We start from the raw sequence: 18,895 nt of genomic DNA, 5'->3' as shown, positions 1-18,895 counted from the left end.
TACAAAAGGCAGGGGAAAGGTAACATGGATCCAGTCATTCACAGAATGACAACATGATTTGGGTTGGAAGGGACCTTAAAGATCACCCAGTTCCCACCCCACTGCCATGCCACTATCCCAGGTTGCTCAGGGCTCCATCCAGCCTGGCCTGGGACACTTCCAGGGATGGGGCAACCACAGCTTCTCTGGGCAACCTGTGCCAGGGCCTCCCCACCCTCACAGCAAAGAATTCCTTCCTGATATCTAATCTAAACCTACTTTCTTTCAGGGAGAAACCATTTCCCCTTAACCTGTCACTCCAGGGCCTTGAAAATAGTCTCTTTCCATGTTTCTTGTAGGCTCCCCTCAGGTACTGGAAAGCCACAAGTAGGTCACACCAAAGCCGCCTCTTCCCCAGGTTGAACAATCCCAATTTTTCAGCCTTTCCTCATAGCAGAGGTGCTCCATCCATCTGATCATCTTCGTGGTCCTCTATTTAGACCAGAACTCACTGAAATGAGTATCTCCTACTGTAAGCTCTTAGTTTCGAACATAAACTGGTATTTCACTATTTTATTCTCATTGCAAAAATAAAAGCAAAAATTAATCCTTTTATCCTTCATCCAAGGGAGGCAAAACCAGTATGACTTTACTCCAGGCAGGCAGGATGGGGATTACCCCAATTTGCTTTAATCCACTTTTACCTAGAGTCTCACCTTTCCACAGATCATTCCTAGCCATTCCCTCACCACGTCACTAAGCACCTCTGTCACACTCTGGATGTCAGATGCCACTTCTGTCACACCAGAGACTGTGCCACTTCCAAAAGACAAAAGTCACATCTCAGACCACAGCACATCCCAGTAATAATTTGCAAGAACAGGCATAAGGATATCTTAAAATACAATCATTGTATTGACAATCTTAGTCAAGTTCTCTCCTGAATATTTACTCATTCATTTGATGGTGTTAAATAAACCCCCCAAAACCCAACATAAACTGACAGAGTAAAAGCCATGAGAGAAAACAGCTTTCATATTCTCTGTGGTGCCTGCACTCCCTCACAAAGCAAAGTGCTTGTATTGTACATGGCAGCTTGTGTAAGGACAGGGACAATAGCTTTCCATGCACATTTTATCAGGATTAGAACTGCTGCGCCATATATAGAAATGTGTGATAAGTGCATTAGCAAAATTATAACTGTATTTTAATCACAGCATAACAATCTCACTGAAAGTCCCTCCACAAGGCAGGCAAACCCAATAATGCTCAAGTCTGAAGCTGAATTTTTGAGCCCTCCGTGAGTGTTTGAGTGGGTTCAAAATTAAGTAAAATGAGTTTATCTATCCCTATTTCTCTAATAATACTTAGCACTTAGCACTTTTCATCTTCAAAGCACTTTACAAACATTAACTAATTAACTATTAATTGGTAAATTTGAAAAGGTTGATAGGTGAGGTGAGTTTCGGATAAGACCCAGCAATACGGATGTTTAGTTTATCTGTGAATTACTTAATCATTAGTGAATCATAGAAATTAGAAATGAAAAAGACCTATAGGGTCACCCTGTCCAGCCTGCTGCCATTACAGGATTTTCCCTTACAATATATTCTCAAGTGCTTTGTCTAGTTTAATTAGAAATTATCCAAGCAATGGGGCTTCCACCATTTCCCTTGGGATATTCCTCCTTAGTCTAATGTATCTTTCTGTTAGGAGGTTATAATATTCAACATAAGTTTTTCCTTGCCATTTCATCCCATCATTTCTGCATATGCCCTCTCAGACCATTTCAAACAATTCTTATGCAGTTCGATTACATGCATAATTTTTCTCCCTCTGCTCCTCCCTGGGCTGATCTGGCCCAGAGCCACCAGATACTGGAAAGAATTTATTCCTGAAGAGCAAAAGAATAGCTTTTGTTGCCACTGAAGGACAATTCCAGCCTAAACTCATATTCTAGACTAAACCACCTCAAACTCACTTCTCTTAGCAAAGTGGATTCCAGACTCTGAGCTCAGATATCAGCCTGGGTAAAGCTCTCCCCCAGTAAAGCCAGCATTTCTCCTTGTCCATGAAATCCATGCAGATTGTAGATTCCTCAGAGCACCTAAAGTGATTTTCACGTGTTGTCCCTAAAGCCAACCCTGGTTGTTTGGTCCTGAATAGAATAGAATCAGTCCAGTACTGAGCCTAAGTGCCTCTTATTTTTGTTTAGAGAAACCAACTTCATTCCTTTCAACACAGAGGCCCCAGAAGACAACCTTAAAGGAGCTTGTTTCCAGGACCAACTGAGGTATGTTGCTGAGAATTCAAGCAGTGCTAAGGAATCAGCCAAAAAAAATTGGTGTAAAAGGATACTCATATTCACCTGGTACCAAAAGATCTCAACCAAAATGTTACCACAAAAAACTCACCACACCTCATAATTTTTTCACATCTTTGTCAACATCCAGGATTTGTGGGTTCTCCAGCTACCTCTGACACTAGATTCAGATTTCTCTGCAGACATCCCATTTTCCTGTCTCCTCCTAAAAGCCATTTGCAGGTTTTTCCACCAATGCTGGTTTGGCTTCATGGCTGCCTTCCATCTTATGTGCTCGTTTTGCTACTGCCAGTCAGCTGGGTCTGGATACGCTTCCAATCCCAGGTAAGCCAGGCTTTGCCAGTGTTCCATCCATTGCTTCCTCCATTTTTCCATGCTGGGGAACCACAGCAAGACACAAGATGTGACTGTGTCAGTTGGTCTATTTGGAACTGTTGTACGACAGATTTGGACTCCTGAAACATCATCGCAGGACTTTACCAACCACAAAGAGCCTGCTGACTTGCCAGGTGATCTGTAAAATATAAAACAAGGATGATTTCAATTTTGGACCTTTTATTTTTTTTCCTAATTCCAAATGTAAGATCTTTGCAGTGAAATTCTAAACAGACTCCAGCTCTGTAATGGAAGCAGACAAACATCTGTCACTCTTGTGATTTCCCCCCAGCTTATGATAACAGATCACTTCTGGCCAGTTTACTGCAACAAAAATAAAGCTGATTATTTAAAGTTCTAAAAATAAACAAACAGAAGTAAATATACTTGACCTGAGACACTCAGATGAAAAGCTGGGTCAGACTGTTTTAATTTGTTATGGCCCCACAAAAACTGATGAGAGCTTTTACAAGATTGGACCGAGGTCCTCACCTCCAGTGGAGTCTGGACCAGCTGTGGTACCTCAGAGCCAGCCTGATCAACTGGGCAGAGGAATGGAAACACGAATAGAACTCTTGAGACTGTGCCAACTCCTCCAGCAAAGAAAGCTCCACAGACATAAAGGAAAACCTACAACTGCTTCCTCAAAGGACTTTGAAAGTTCTCCTACATGTGCTGCGAGTTGCTTCCTTCCACCAGCGACTGTAACAGCACCGTTAATAATTCTAAAAGTCTGCAGCAACTCGAATCCAAACTTTGAAAGCACTTTTTGCTCTGGAGGAGATACACCTTCAGTCCAGTAGAAAGGAAAAAAAAACCAAACAAAACAAAACTGTGAGTTCTTCTACAAAACCAGTTTATTTTCTTTTAATGATGTGCAAAATGATGCTGGTTTGAAGATGTATCAGGAAATGTTGTAAATATTTTGCAGTCCTTGATTCAATTTTTTACCTGGAGGACAACGTTTGTTTTATAGAAGTCATCGTCTTCCTATAATTTTTCCAGTTTTTGGTGCTTAAAAAGCAGTCAATTCGAGTTTTATTTTTCAAATCATAGAAGAAAATAAACATTCTCCTTTCTTGTGTCCCACAGAAGGACATAGTGAACAGTATTAAATACAGACAATTCAACTGCAAGCTATTCGCATTTTTCATTCCTTAATTTGAAGGGGAACTATCTTGGAAAAAAAAAAAAAACCCACAATAGAGTCGAAGCATATATAAAATTAAACTTTGGTGCTTCTCTGCCAAAAATTTCTCCCTCACATCAGGAGTAAGATTTTATAAAGCAGTCAGTGATGAAAGGTCATTTCAGAAGGGACTACATACAACCCACCTGAAAATGATGCTTCCTCCACTATCAGGCCAGGCATTTACAAAAAGAACCAATCAAACCCAGTGGGTCCTTGTCTCCACAAGAAATCCTTTCTTTTCATAAGCCAGAACAGTGTAATGGCATTTTAGTCACATGTGAGTACAGGTGGTGGAGCCTGGCTGAGCTTTTTCAAACTGGTAACAGGGATAAAATTGCATTCATATATAATTAATACATGCTCAGTCATTTTTGAAGAAAGATATTTTTCAGGCAGACATTCAAAGATCTGAGTTTGGATTTTTACTGGTGCTAAAATATTTCCCAGAGACATGTGCTTGTGTGACGGAGAGAGAACTTACACATTGCTCAAAATAAGAAAAAGACCTCTTAAATGTCAGTAAATACACTTGAATAACATAATTTGACATGTTGCCAAAAACCCCACAAACAGAACCTACCAGCCCACCAAGTAGATAGGACATGGGAAGATGCTCACTCAGCCTTCCAGGACTCATAGGGACCCTTCCCCTCTCCAAACCCAACTTCTCAGTGGGTCAGCCCACATGGAAACTGAATGAATCCTTGCTGCAATCTTCACAACCCCCATGCCACTGCTTGGCACGGTGGGGAGGGACCCCAGGCTGCAGGAGATGGAGAGGACAGCCAGCACAGCAGCAGAGGTGGCACGGGTCAGGGCTGAGCTGTGCCAGAGGGTCACAGTGCAGATGCTCACTCAGCGTGTCCCCACACTGTCACATCTATTGGTGGATGGGACCAGCTCCCTACATTTTTTTTTTATTTTTTTTTTTCTTCCCCTGAAAATCAAAAAGCGGTTCATGAGTTGGTCGAGAGCCAGCAAAAATGAATAGTAATGAGCCAATTTCAATAGAAATAGGCTCATTACCATGCCAGCGGCTGATAAAACCAAATGCTCTCAATTCTCTCCAGCAAACGAGGTGCTGGAGGCAGTGTCCACCCTCCTGCCTGCAGGAAATAACTCACAATTTCAAAATTAAAAGAATCAAAATACAAGTTGGAGTTTATTCCTATGTTCATACCTCTGTCCCCCTGCAGGGTCCTTTCTAACCAGCTGGCAAAAAAAGCTCAGATACCACTCAGAGACTTTTTAGTGAAAAGAAGGAAAAAAGAAATATATTTTCTGTACCTTGTTCATTCCCTGAGTGGTAATGGGAAATCCTGGGTAAACTCCAGCAAAAGAGACAGTCTAAGGAGCTTCTTTGAATTTAGCACATTTCTCTGTGCACAACAGGAGGCTACAGGTTTTCTTCAGTGTCAGAAACATACTCAGAATTTTTCAATTGGAAAAAATAAATTAAAAAAAAAAAAATCAACAAAACCCCAAAACCCTGTGCCAGGCCTTAACCAAAACTCCAACCACGCAAACATATATATCTCAAGCCAAAACCTTAAATTAAAACCCTAAACCAAACAAAACCACAAGCTTCTCAAACCATGAAACCACCACAAAATGACAAGAAGATGTGAATAAACAAGTCAGGATGATTTGGGGAAAAGGAAAAACCAGAAAAATGAATGCTCCCACTCTTGATTTCCTCACCACCTGACTGTGGCAGGACATGAGGAATGTGGCTGAAGAGCTAAAATCATTCCAATGTTCCCTTAAAAGGGGTTTGGACACAGGGACTGTGAGCTGGAGAGGATGTCCCGAGGGGCAGAGAGGGGACACATTAGTGATGGTGTTTGGTCCCCAGAAGAGACAGACAGACAGACACAGGACACACAGCACATTCCCACACTGGCGTGCTTTGCCACTGAAAATGAGAGGAATTGCTCACTTCCCTCCTAACCTTCAGAGTGGAAGAAACCTAAGCCAAATTTCAGGAGAAAGAACACAATACTGTGGCAAAAATGGGTATAAACACCTTCTGTATAAACACCTCTTGTCAGATATGTTACTAAAGCAGAGTCATTTTTTTGTATATACTTTTTTTTTTTTCTTAACCAGAGGAAGTAGCGCAGCCTGCAACATTACCCAGCTTCACACATTTCACCCATTTCCACATTTCAGTGCAGGTTTGATATTTGGTAGGCATACCCTGTCCCACATCTCCCTCTCCCTACCCATCCCACTTGGTCAAGCCAACAGCATTCAACCTTCGAAAAAAAATTTTTTTTCCTTGTCTGCCATAAAATCTTGCGAGGCTTTTCCATTTTAGCAGCTTGAGAGTTTTAACTATCCCCTCTCTGCCCTGCCAGCCATTTAAGCCCTGGAACTACAAGGCGGCTGAGTGGAGTACATCATCTGTAAACTCGCCGTGCCTAGTCAGGGGATCTGGGGGGCTTTCTGCAGCACTGAAATAGAGCCTTTTAACACTGAACGGTGCAAATTGTCCACTGGGGACAACTTCAAATGTCTCTACAATGCATATTTCGCAGTGCTTACTGGCTGGCTCTGGCTGAGCTGCTACTACTTATTTAGGAGCCTACAAAAACTATTTTATAGATTTTGTTTTGCTAGAGTAAATATTAAGTTTTAAATACATTAAGAAAAATCAGGGCAGGAAGAGAAACAGATTAAATAAACCTTTCAGAGAGACTATTTACTTTGTATTTGTATTTTTTTTTAACGAACTCCTTTCCCCGAGGTCAGGACACTGACATTTTAGTACACAGAGGCTTTAAAAATGAGAGCGCTCGCTCTCTCATGTGCGCTTACTGAAGGCAGCTCCCCTTGTTAATATTAAACTTTTCTATCTGGTTATGACACTGGCTGATATAATAAAGTGGCGATAGTCTTATTATTCAAGCACTGCTGTGATAAATTATCTACACTAATTCTGGAGCCAAAGTTGTCTGGTTCCAGCTGGTGTTGCTTATATCTGTCTTAAGTCATTAGGAATCGGTGGAAAACTCTTTTTCAGAGTCCAGGTCTGACCCCTTCTTATCCCCAGAACATCTATGTGTGTGTGCTCACACACATACAAAGCACATCCTCGTTGCTAATCCACTTCAATTAAGATTTATTGAAACTATTTTGGCTTGTGGGGTGTTTGTCCCCCTTAATCTCTTCTCTTTTCTTCCTGTTATCTGTGGAAGGTGAGTGCACTGTAACTCAGCATCACCCACAGAGCAACTCTTCAAACACAGAAAGTAAAACAATCTGCAAGTGATTCAGACCGAGATACCCTTGTTTAACAATGGGATTTCAAAGCTAAGTCTGGTAGGAATGATGATACAGCCTGGACTTTTCTCAGCCCCTCTCTGCAATGCTTCATACCATTTGTACTTTTACACACACTACAGATCTGCGCACAGGACAATGTTTACTCCTGGCCCCACCTGATGCAGACATTATCCAGAGAAGTTTTACAGTTTGGCTGATAAACACCAAGGGGTGGTTTAAGTATAAACCTCGACCTCGACCACTCCACACTGTACAGGTCTTGTTCTTCAGGTCCATTTGGAGCCAATGGAACCCACGGTGCCAGAAGGCAGGCTGGTTCCATGTGAGTTGAGGTGCTTCTGTTCAACCTGCACATTCACATTTTGTCTTGCAAACACAGGGTCTGTATAGACCCCTGAGATCACCAAACTCACCTCCCTGACAACACAGGATTGTGGCCTATTCCTCAGTAAATCCCACGGTCTGGTTTTAAATGTCCCCTGGTCACAGCTCAGCCAAACTCGAGCCAGTGGGTTCAAAAGTAAATGTAAGAAATCCCAGGGGGCACACACAAACTCAGAACAGGTGATCACACGGCTCCTCTTGAGCTCCAGACCTGGGTGTGTACAAAGCAATTGAGCCTCCATTACTTCATCCCAGGAACAACTCAGCAACCTCAGACATCCTTCCATCAGGGAGTTTTCTTCTCAACACTCAGCAACTTCATCTGAATCTCTGTAATTTACCTTCCATTTCCTTTCCCTCTTTGTCACACCATGCCCACGTCTTTTCTTTATCAACCAGCCCCTTCAGCCCCTAACACCATCCACACAGAGCTCCAACATGTTTGGACCCTCCTTTTGCTACCAGATCTTCCTGCAAACTCCCATCACTCCAGGATGGTCTTAAGGCTTCACTGAAGCTCTAAGTGTATTCTAGTGACTGCAAGATTTTTTCCCTCTTAAGTTTCCTATTGTCCTTTACTCATGTTTCTCATCTTTCAATCCTCTGTATCATTCCCATATTTGCAGCTCCTCCCCATTTGATATAATTTACAAGTATTTTCCTTATCCCAGATCATTAATGAAGATGTTAATTAAGACGAGAGCTCACGCTGTGGTAACTCACCAGTAGCCTCTTTGTAACTCCACATCTCTCTGCTCAGCCTTGCCTTTGTTTCTGGCCCCTGTGCTGGGGTTGGGAGCACGTGGCGGAGCTCTCACTCTGGAAAAACTCAGGGAGATGGCATGCCTGTGAGGGAGGAGGACTTGGGGATGGCACCTCCTGCCCTCAGGTTCTGTACAAAGCCCCCCTGCCCTCCTCCTGCCCACTGCTCAGTTTGCCCATCTGTAAAACGGGGTCCATCGGTCAGGTGGGGTGGGAATGGAGGCTGATGGATGACCTGCTGCTGCAGCACAAGGCTGTCAGCTCCTCCAAGAAAATATCCGCTCCGTTCCTTGAGGAAACACAAACCTGAGCTCTCATGCACTCAAAATTAAGCAGGAGGCAGACTTACAGAGGAGGCTTAAGGTGAGAAGGCTGTAGCCCAGGAAATCTGTGCAATACACACGTGTAAATGCTGGCCTGGATGCGCACACACACATACATACATGTAAATATATAAATATATACGAAGAACTGTTGATTCCTCGCTGTGTTTAAGAGGTTATTAACACTAATAGAAAATTACAATTTGCTTAAGTTTCCCAGGACACCTCGCCTAAGAGAGCTCAGCAGCATTCCCAGCAGCTCACCCAGCATGTCCCCCCATTCCAAATTGGTTTACATTAGCCTGTTCACAAACAGAGCCAGATTCCTCCCCAGATAAAACCTGCACCAGCCATGCATTTTTTCAAACACAGAGTAGCTTGTTTTCACCTCTTTAAAGGCATAAATTCTCTGCAAAGATGAAAAATCTCTGCAGAACCGAACCCTTTTGAAACAGCTCCGTCAGCATCTGAGCTGCATCTCTCCCATTATCAAAAAACATCTTGCAAGAGAAGCCCTTAAGAGAGACCTCTAAATAATGTTATTTTTACATACAGAGAAAGCTCACAGGCCCTCCGCAGCCTGACAGCAGCCCTTTTTGGAGGCAAGATGAGTCAGGAGGAAAGGGCAGGTCAAGAACTCGCGCTCAAGGTCACCTCTGTACAAACACCTGCTTGTCCACGGCTCGCACCTGCACCGACTCACAAACACAACGGGGCCGGCTCTGTCGATACAGCCCTTGCCCTGCGCCACAGGGGGAGGCACGACCTCCCTCCCGGCTTTAACCAAAGGCAATCAAAGGGAAGATTTGTTTTTTTTTCTACCGGTCCCAGAAGGTCAAGTTTCTCCCCCTCCGACATCGTACTTCTGAAAAGACTAATTGGGCCTTAAAGATTGCAGGTGTCCCGCCAAGCGGGCGCGGCGGCGCATGCTCCCCGTGAATTAAAGGGTGCCTCTGGAAAGTGGTTTCTTTATGCAGCCCGTTGGTTTTCTTCCGGACCCTTCTCTGACATTCACAGAAAGAATAAAATAAAATGGAGACAAACACCAGCGGGGATATTTTCCTGCCGGGATGGTCGGCTGCCCTTCACCCTGTATTGGTGGATCAAGCCCTGTGGAAGGTGTCTTTCCACGCTGTTCGCTCACGAGCTCACCAGTGCCATTAACTGCCACGTATAAAATATCTGTGAGGGAGAACAAGGCTATTTGCTGAGCTCCTTCTCCCTCACCCTCCTTTTGTTTGGGTTTTGACTTAGCATCAAGTTTATTTAAAGTCTTAAGGCTGTCCCTCTCCACCCTCCCAGTGCTTGCAGGAGCATTTCCGTGCGGATCATGTGCCAGCAGAGCCTTGCTAGAGCTGACGTGATGGCCAAGGCCAGTGGATCCTTGCTGGAGGCAGCGTGGGATGTGCCACGTCAAAGCAACTCACTGCAGTGCTTCAGCTAAGGGGTTCCTGCTCCAACACACAAAAAACAGGTACCTCACAAATCCCATTAGCTCTTTTTGTATAACGCTTCTCCTTCCTCTCCCTCTGTTCCCAAGGTTCAGCTGTCTTGATCTCCCATTAACCTTCCAGTCAGCCTCTGAGATCTTTCTTTAAAAATACCTAGTGGAGCCAAGTTATGTTTACAAAGCAGGAGGGACAGCCACCCATCCCTTCTGACAATGCCCAGCGTGAGAGGGGACCCCTGAGGATGCAGCAGCCAAGATCCAGAAGTAAACTATTAAAATTTGTCTCACCACAATGCTGGGGGGGTCAGGGATGTCAGAGATCATCCTGGATTCAATTTTTTAATTTTTCTAAAGGCAGTGCACTGGAGGCAAAGTGCTGAGTGAGATGGAATAAAGATTTTTTTTTTCTTCTGAATTACTTAATATGTTGACTTCCCTTTCCCTGCCAATAAAAAAGTCATTAGGACCTATTTCAATTCAAATTTGTCCACCAAATTTGTACAAGAGGAAAACAACAGACTTATCAGTCCTCCCTACAAAGACTCTTGGAGGAAGTGCTGGGCATCACTAAAACCATCCCAACATCAAGAACTCAACACCGTGACTTTTAGGGATCCTTTCCTCCCTCCTCCAAATTCACAAGGGAAACAGCTACAAATGGTTTGAGCTTTCTCTTCCTAAAAGGCTGATGTTCCTGCTACTACACAACCATTTCCCCTTCTTTTACCCTGGAGGTAGTTAAGGACGAGTCCTCTAACTTGGATTTTGGGCTGAACTGAGGCAATTGCTGCATCAGGGCCACTACCACAGTCACATGTGGTGAAAGCCCTCCTGAACTGCAAACACAACCAGGAACATCTAGGCCAGGTCTTTGGTGCCCCCAAAACAACATGAACTCAAGTGCTCTCAGAGATGCAGAGAAGAGGTTGATGTGAATTCAAACCTCCCCCCTCACATGTTTGGTCTAAGCCTCCATCCCCATCAGAAGTCCCTGCACTGGTCAAAAGCTGAGTTAAATCTCTCCAGCATTCTCCTGGAGGTACCAGGTATGTTTAAGCATATGTTTAAAGGGTGCCTCTGGAAAGTGGTTTCTTTATGCAACCCAAAAACAGCATGTCAGCTTCATCAATTTGAAAACCACCCCTGTGGAGCTGCTGGGGTTGAAGGCAGCTTGGTCCTCACGAAGAGGGGCAGCATCAGGGCTTTGAAAGAGAAATGCATTTTACAGCATTTCAATCAATACAATGAAAAGTGAGGGATTTTGCTTTGGAGCTCAAGCATCCAGCTACCCCTTGATGCTCAAAGAGCGAGGACACGTTTTAGGGAGAAAGTTCTCCATCTGCCTTGGGTGAATCACGTCTAAATGTTTCGAGGAGAATTAGATGAAGCAGTCAGGCAGTAAACAATAAAAGACTAAAACTTTAAAAACAACCAACCAACAAACCAACCCTAAAGGCCTGAGTGTTTTCAATATCTCACGATTTCAGGGGAGATTGCCATCTCATGTCCTTCCTTCATCCAGCAGCTGATAACTACTGCAAAACAAATGGCAACATGTGCATGGCAGGCACCAGGGAGGCATTGGAGGGATTTGGGGAGGGTGATGAGAGGAGAGGAGCAGCGTCCCTGAGACCCTGCTGTGGGAGATGAGGTTGGCAATTGGCTATTATCAACATTTTCCTGCAGGCAGAAAGCCCTGACATCACCCTCCTAGGCTGGAGCCATACATCTGGACACCAGATCAAGATCCTCAGGCAAAATGTTGGAAATAGAAGTTCCCCAGCCAGCTGCTCTGCACCAAGCACCCACTGCCCTCCCTCTCACACCACCACTGTGGCAGCATCCCTGCAAAGCTCACACCGAAGCTAAGCCTTCAAAACACAGATACAGCTAAATAAAAGAGCTTCTCTTCCCTTCCCTCCAAAGGAAACAAAATTCAGCGTGATAAATGGCCATCCTAAACCCATGTAATCATTTTAACGCAATGAAACAAGATTTGCTCAAGTTACTGCAGGCTCTAAACTTTGGAGCAAAAGGTGGGAGCGACCTGGCACGATCCAGCAGAGCCAGAGCTGCCCCAGGGAGCAGGGACGGATCGTGTCTCACCCTTTGATACGGCCTCGCTGAGTAGCTCGCCTGCAGCAAGCCTTCACGCCAGCTCCAAATTAACACCATCAATATATGCTCCCAGTGAATCAGCTGGGAAGCCCAGGAAGGCAGGGGAAAAGGTGGGGATGGTTCACAAAATCGTGTGGTTTTAGGCTGGGTTGAATCCTCCTCGTGCCGAACCAGGGAGAGACAAACATCTCCGTTTCTGCAGAAGTTTACTGCCAGTCTCCATTTCACGTGCTCAACTTTATCCATCAGTATTTTATCTCCGAATCAAAAAGAAGCCATTTGGAAACAAACACAAATATCTGCATTACACCTTTCAAGGAAAGGCGGGGGCGGCATCCAGCGTAACTTAATGCCCAGGCACAAGTGGGAATCACAAACCAGCCACTTCCTTTCCAGGGACAAAAAAAAACCCTTCAGCTGAACCAATATGCTTTTTTCCATATTTAATAATTTGATTTTGAAGGCTAGTCATATCAAAGAGCAAAATATTCAATATCGTTAATTCAGTTTTGCAAAATATATTCTTAATTTAAAAACGATTTTGCTCGGAGTGGGAGTGTAGTAATAAAGCAGGTATTGACCAGCTCTTATTGATTGTGCTGTCCTCGGGCAAGGAACACTGACCTTGCTCACACTCTTATTGCTCACTCTTTCCCTGGCCTTCTTCATCTATGCTCGCTCAATAATATATTATTAATATATATTTTTAGCAAAAACTGTATGTTACAAGGTTAGGGCTTCTTAGTGATTTTGGTTTTGCTTTTTTTCCTCCCATGCTGACTTGCCTTTGGGGTTCTACAGGGAAGAAAAGCTTTTGCAGACGAGTTGCTCCCGGGCTGCTGTTCACAAACACCTTTACACCAACTTGCTTGGCTGAGCTGATGGAGGCCAGGCGCAATTTCCCCCCCCCCTTTTCTTTTTAATTGATAGATTGTTCGGCTGCCAGTCCATTAAGGGACCAAAATTCACCAAGTAAATATAGTCAGGGGAAGAGCTATACCTCAGGTATTTAAAAGAAAGATAGCATATATTTCCAGTGAGATTCAGAGTTAATAATGCAATTTAATTGTTGATCGCTCTTTGGAGATAATTATAACTGATTCACCTCTGCCTTGCACTTGAAGCTGTCCTTTACACCTTCCTCAAGGTGGGATTAAGAGTATGGGATGGAGGTGTTAGTCCTTCCAGCCCATGCTTCCACCCCATCACAGCACGAGCACCTCACCAGGACCTGGAGAGGGGCTCCAACATCCTCATTTCACCATTCTGTGCTCTCCCATTGACAGCAATCTCCAAAATGTGTCAGATATAAGTAGTTTTGTGCCTGCAAAACCTAGGCCTGATCCAAATTCCCACACTTTGCATTGGGTCTACGTCTGTACTGGTGCAAAACTAACTATGGAAAGAGAGGGGTACCTAAATGTTTTGTTCTGTGCTGTTCACAGCATTTTATCTTTTAATGACAAACTTCTATTAGGTGCAAAAAAACTAACTGGAAGTAGAATAAAAAAATCAACATAAAGGGCAGAATCAGCTGCTGATTTGCAGCCCTTGTGGGGTGAGGTACTGGGGCAGGAGTCTGCAAACAGGGCTGGCTTGGAGGAAACCACCCCATACACTATTTACAGACCAAGGTCCTTAGCAGATAGTTAAACTTGGCTTTTTTGGCTGGTTAATTCTGCAAGCTACCCGTTCTCCCTGTGCATTAGCAGCAGTTATCCAGGAAGAAAAGGGAATTATCTGTGATCTACCTGCAGGACACATGGCATTCCACTGCCTAGCCCACCACGTGTACTGGTATTTGCATGTGCAGCTCGTAACTGGGAGCCGAAATGCTCAATGACACTTTTGTATGAATGACACCATGGGAAAAAAAAAATAAAATAAAATAAATTGTATCGCATTGTATTCCCAGCCATTGAGGGCTCTTTTGTTTAGTTTGATAATATTACATGTTTAATAAAACACTGTTGAATTTTGATTGCATCTTGTGAGCACAGTCCTTTATCCTTTCGCCAGCTGGCTGATACAAAAGCTTATTTTCTTTTTAAAGACATTTTAATTCCCAATCTCCATCTCTCACTCCCCGGATGAGTGGGAGCTGGGGGCGTGGGCGAGGCACAAAGCCCAGCCTAACACTGACCCCCTTCGGCCGGGTGCTGGGGGGGTCAGCCTGGGATGCCCCTGGGACAAAAGGGGGGGCACACCGGGAACCAGACACATGCAGGTGGGGGTGGGAAGGCGTTGGTTGGGTTATTTATGCCTCTGTATGAGTAACAATGAGCAGGCTCAACGCTCAGCTAATTATTTTGCTTCGCATCAGCACGAGAGCAAGAAGAAATACACGCTGTGCGTAGGGCCCCGGCTTTTCCCTGGGCATTTTTTACCCTCCAGTGGAAGCGATCAACAAGTTCACCTTGCATTAGGGCTGCATCGATCAGAGCTGATTAAATCCCAAACCGTGAAAAATTTCATAAACTCTCCTTCATGATCAATTTAGGTGGAAAGTCCCCATTTCAGAGCTTCAAGATGCTGAGGCTGTTTCCAGGGGCCCCTTCAGCATCTGAGGAGCTGATGTCTAAGCCACAGACACCTCGCGTGCATCCAAGTGCCAGCACCTCCCTGAAGAAATCTCTATAACCAACCAGCAAATTTAATTGTGCAGAGGCACAAGCCCTCAAACTCCACCAGCTACACCATAAAAAAAAAGTTTCATTAATTTTGGTACCCTTTGGGGCTGGGCCAGTAGGGAATTATTATGTGCCAGCCCAAGCCCAGTCTTCTCAGATGAAGAGAACTCAATAACATGGGTGGTATCAGGTCCCTAGGACCCATTTCCTGATCCAAATCCCAAAACTGTTGCAGAGCCTGCAACCATGAGGAGACACTTCTCAGTTTAAGGACTTAAAAAGTATGTTACTCAAATAACTTCTGCTTTCTCTCTCACCAAAATCCCAGCAAACCAAACACACAGAAAGAGCTTCCAACAAATTCTCCTGAGATATGGGAAAAAATTGGTGAAACCAGGCCCTTCTCCACTTCCAGCTCTACTCCATCTCATCAGCCACGCATCCAAGGCCCACAGCCAGCATTTCTTGAGCTAAGAAAACACAAGTTTTTCTTGCATTAACATAACAGTGTCTTTAAAAAATGTAGATTTGGAGGCAGAGATTATTTGTGGTGCTGTTGATATGTTGCTGCAATAGCAAAAGATGTACACAATATTTACACTGTATTTGACCACATAAAACATGTGGTACACAGACACAATTTTTCATTAGATGAAAGAGAGCCAGAGGGCTCATCATGCTGCCAGTGCTAGCGCTCCTGGTTTTCCCCCTTATTTTTTACCTTCAAGAACAAATACAGTTTTAAACCATCATTACTGTATTTGGAACAGTTAATATTTCATATCGTGACATCGCTGCTCAGAGGTAACAGGTTTAGTTGATTACTATTTGTTTATAGTGCTGGAGAAACCTGCAATCATAGAGAACATAAAAGGATTGCAATTAGATCTATTGGTTGAGAGCTGCACTTCCCTGACCCACTGTAAAGTGCTTAGCACTATCGAAGAGATAATGCCTACTTGCAGCTGGCACATCTGTACATAATAACATGGGCTGCATTGACACAGCCACTAAAGACTGCCACTACCCTCTTTAACTAGCAGCAGAAAACAGAGCATGCTTTTAAAGAGAGTATCAACAAAACCCCTTCCACATTCCGCCAGAATTAGCGCGCTCGCTGCTCCGAGCGGCTTTTCCTTCCCGCTCCTGGTTCTTCACAGGTTCCCAAGAGAGACTTTGAACCAAAGGCCAGGGACACACCCAGGTTTGGCATCCCGGTGTCCCATTTGAAGCAGGGGTGAATTCTGCCCTCCTGACTCACTGTGAAGCATCTCCCCAGGAAGGGAAATTCAAGGGAGGCTTGCAGCAGGAATACCATAAGGAAAACCTGCTTTGCTATGATGGGGTGGGCAAAGCAGGGCCTGACCCCACCTCTGCTGAAGTCACAGAGACTCCAGCTCATGATAATTTTCATTTTAATGAAGACTCTGAAACTATTGCTTTACCTCAGATATGAGTACAAATGCAACTCAAGTGTGTAAGACACTCTTCAGGACACACTTAAATATTTTCTCTACTCGGGGCCTGAACTGGCTGAATTCCATGGGGGAGCTAAATCACACATTTAGCACCAATTAGTTCATCCAGCCCTGCTCCATTCACAGATTTGATTTTAAATTGTTACTTTATTTTATGGCAGGCTTCTCAGCCTTCCCTTACTCTGTTTGGCATCCCAAGGAGGACTATGCTTCTGGGACATAACTTTATTTACTCATTTCAAGGTCCAGTTGGATGGAGCTTTGAGCAAATACTCCTCAAGTGGACACATCTGGTTCCTTCACTCCCAGAGCACCAAGGAAGCAGACATTTGAACCAACTGCAAGGTGATCCACACAAAACTGATATAAAAAGCTTCATAATATAAAAGGAAAAGTTCAATAAAACCTGAGGAGTTCATCACCTCATACCAAGATCAAGGGTAGTGGCTGAAAAAAAGTTACACTGAAAAAAAGGATTATACAACTATATGGCTGAAGAGAAGATTCCATCTCCTCTTATGACACAAGTTAAAGGCTCCCACTGCAAGGAAAATTCCAAATTTTTCTGAGAAACTGAGTTGTAGTAGGGAAAAAAAGAAAAAATGTTTGGATTTGACCTCCTCAAAATATTGGCTGAGATATGGTCAACGCCTTCCATTTTGATCCAATTTAAGGTGGGGTTTTTTCCCAGTTTACTAAACTCAATTTATTTGTTACAATGTAACTTACAGATAGCAAAAATATTTTTACTTTTATTGTATTGTTATTTTTATTAGTTGGCTGTGACTATTTTGTTATGACTGAAAGACTCCAAAGCTGTGGGAAATTATACTTTAAGTTTATAATAACCAACAAATCCTCCTGTGGTGTAAGTGAGAACAGATCCAGGTCCTTTTTTCTCTGGTATAAGAGACACAGCAAGTACACCAGAGATACTTTAGGGCTATGGGCTACATCATGTTCCATGCTCCACCACATTGGAAGCTGGAAAACCTTCTTGTTGGCATCTTGGTGATGCTTTGAAATGGAATTCCCAGCTCTCTCTAATCCATCCCATTTTCAGATTCCAGGAGTGTCGAAGGAAACAACAAACATCATTTTTAGAGACTGGATTGTGCCAGGTCTCACAGTTTAAATGTAAGGGTCTGGAAATTTGATGCTTTTCTTAAAAGTCACAGCTTGTGGAGGGAGTCCTGTGACTATAAAAAAACACCAAATTTTTAATTGTACTTGTTGCTCATTCTTTTCATTCCACTCATTCTTTTCAGGACTGAAAGGAAAATCTGGACAATAAATCCTAGAAAGGCCAACACACAAAACTGATACAATAAAATAATCCAATTTTGTCAGTTTCTCACTGGGGACAGCCCCACCAGACTCATTCTGGCCCTTGGTGAGACTGAAGCAGACAAGACCTAAAGTTTTATGGTTTGCACAAGAACACATCCAGGGCTTTTTTGCTTTGCCTCTGTGCCACCCCAACACACCAAGAGCAGCCAGGGCCATTATTGAGCAGATCATTTGCATTCCTTCCTCTGCCTGCCCTTATCTCTCTGCTGTATAAGAGTGCATGTGGGATCCTGTCATTCAGAATGTGTTGATAGGATGCAAACACCAGCTTGATTGCAGCACAGAAACACCACTCCCCACCAGAGGAAGGAATCGCTGCAGAAATCGTTGGGTCTGGGTTTGTTTATGTTGCAGCACTCCAATAAGTGGAGCAGCTGAGTGTTTATCCTACTGCAAGGAAATTCGTGTTGGTATTTGTAATAAATGGTTTTAGACTTGAAGAGATAAAAACAATTTTAAAATCTCTGGAAGAAAGGAAGGGAGAAATGGGAAAATGATCTCAGCAAAGTTTTTCTGTACGCTTTTGCATTTTCTTCTCCTGGGAATCCCCAGCCATGGCTGCACCTCCAGCAGGCACCCCATTCTCAGAGTGGTCCCAATCTCATCCATCACCTCAACAAATCCCAAAAGGACGAGGAAGGAAGGCAAACACACGGCAGGAGCCACAAAGTCCACTGAAATCCCACACATCCCATTTCTGTGCTGTTCCAGGTCCCGAGGATAAGTCCTCTATAAATTGCAGAGATAAATTCCCATTCACAGGTACATAAGCAAAAATCCCACCTAATTTCAAGCCATTTGCACTGTTCGTGCATGTCTGAAAATGAGTCTTTGCTCAATAGCATGCTTGGCGGGTTTCAAGAAATAAGGGAAAAAGTCACATTTCTAATACATTTGAAGCACATCAGCTCTGGTTACACAATATCATAAGCATCCAAACCCTTGAGCCTGCATGGCTTTGTACCTGGGAGTTTGAAAAAGGCAGCTTGAACGCCTGACATGGGCATTTGGCATTTCTTGTGAGGATGAATTGCTTCAAAATTGGCTACCTAAGGTCTAAGCAATGAGACATGGTAATGATGCTGAAATGACGGTGGAAGGAGGGAATCTGTTGATGGCACTGGAGTGGGAACAATATTATTATTCTCATTGTTTCGATATCACCAGCACGTTATCCACAAAATAATGGAATATAATGAAGCGATTTATCCTCTGCAGACACATATTTTATAAAGGCTCAGAA

The 18,895-nt window shown here is 43.7% G+C and overlaps 1 protein-coding gene across 6 annotated transcripts in view; it reads right to left on the bottom strand.

Annotated features, from left to right (window-relative positions):
* LOC111926426 (uncharacterized) overlaps positions 1-18,895 on the bottom strand; it is a 384,290-nt gene that overhangs the window by 297,798 nt on the left and 67,597 nt on the right. For all 6 annotated transcript variants that reach the window (XR_015282459.1, XR_015282458.1, XR_015282460.1 and 3 more), the window contains exon 2: positions 2,399-2,816. The gene's annotated coding sequence lies outside the window, so the exon portion shown is untranslated. The remainder of the gene's footprint in view (positions 1-2,398; positions 2,817-18,895) is intronic.

This window comes from Cyanistes caeruleus, chromosome 2 (genome assembly GCF_971803275.1).
Source record: "Cyanistes caeruleus chromosome 2, bCyaCae1.hap1.1, whole genome shotgun sequence".
Lineage (NCBI taxonomy): Eukaryota > Metazoa > Chordata > Aves > Passeriformes > Paridae > Cyanistes > Cyanistes caeruleus.
The sequence above is the reverse complement of the archived record's forward strand: the minus strand, read 5'-3'. Positions and strand labels throughout refer to the sequence as shown.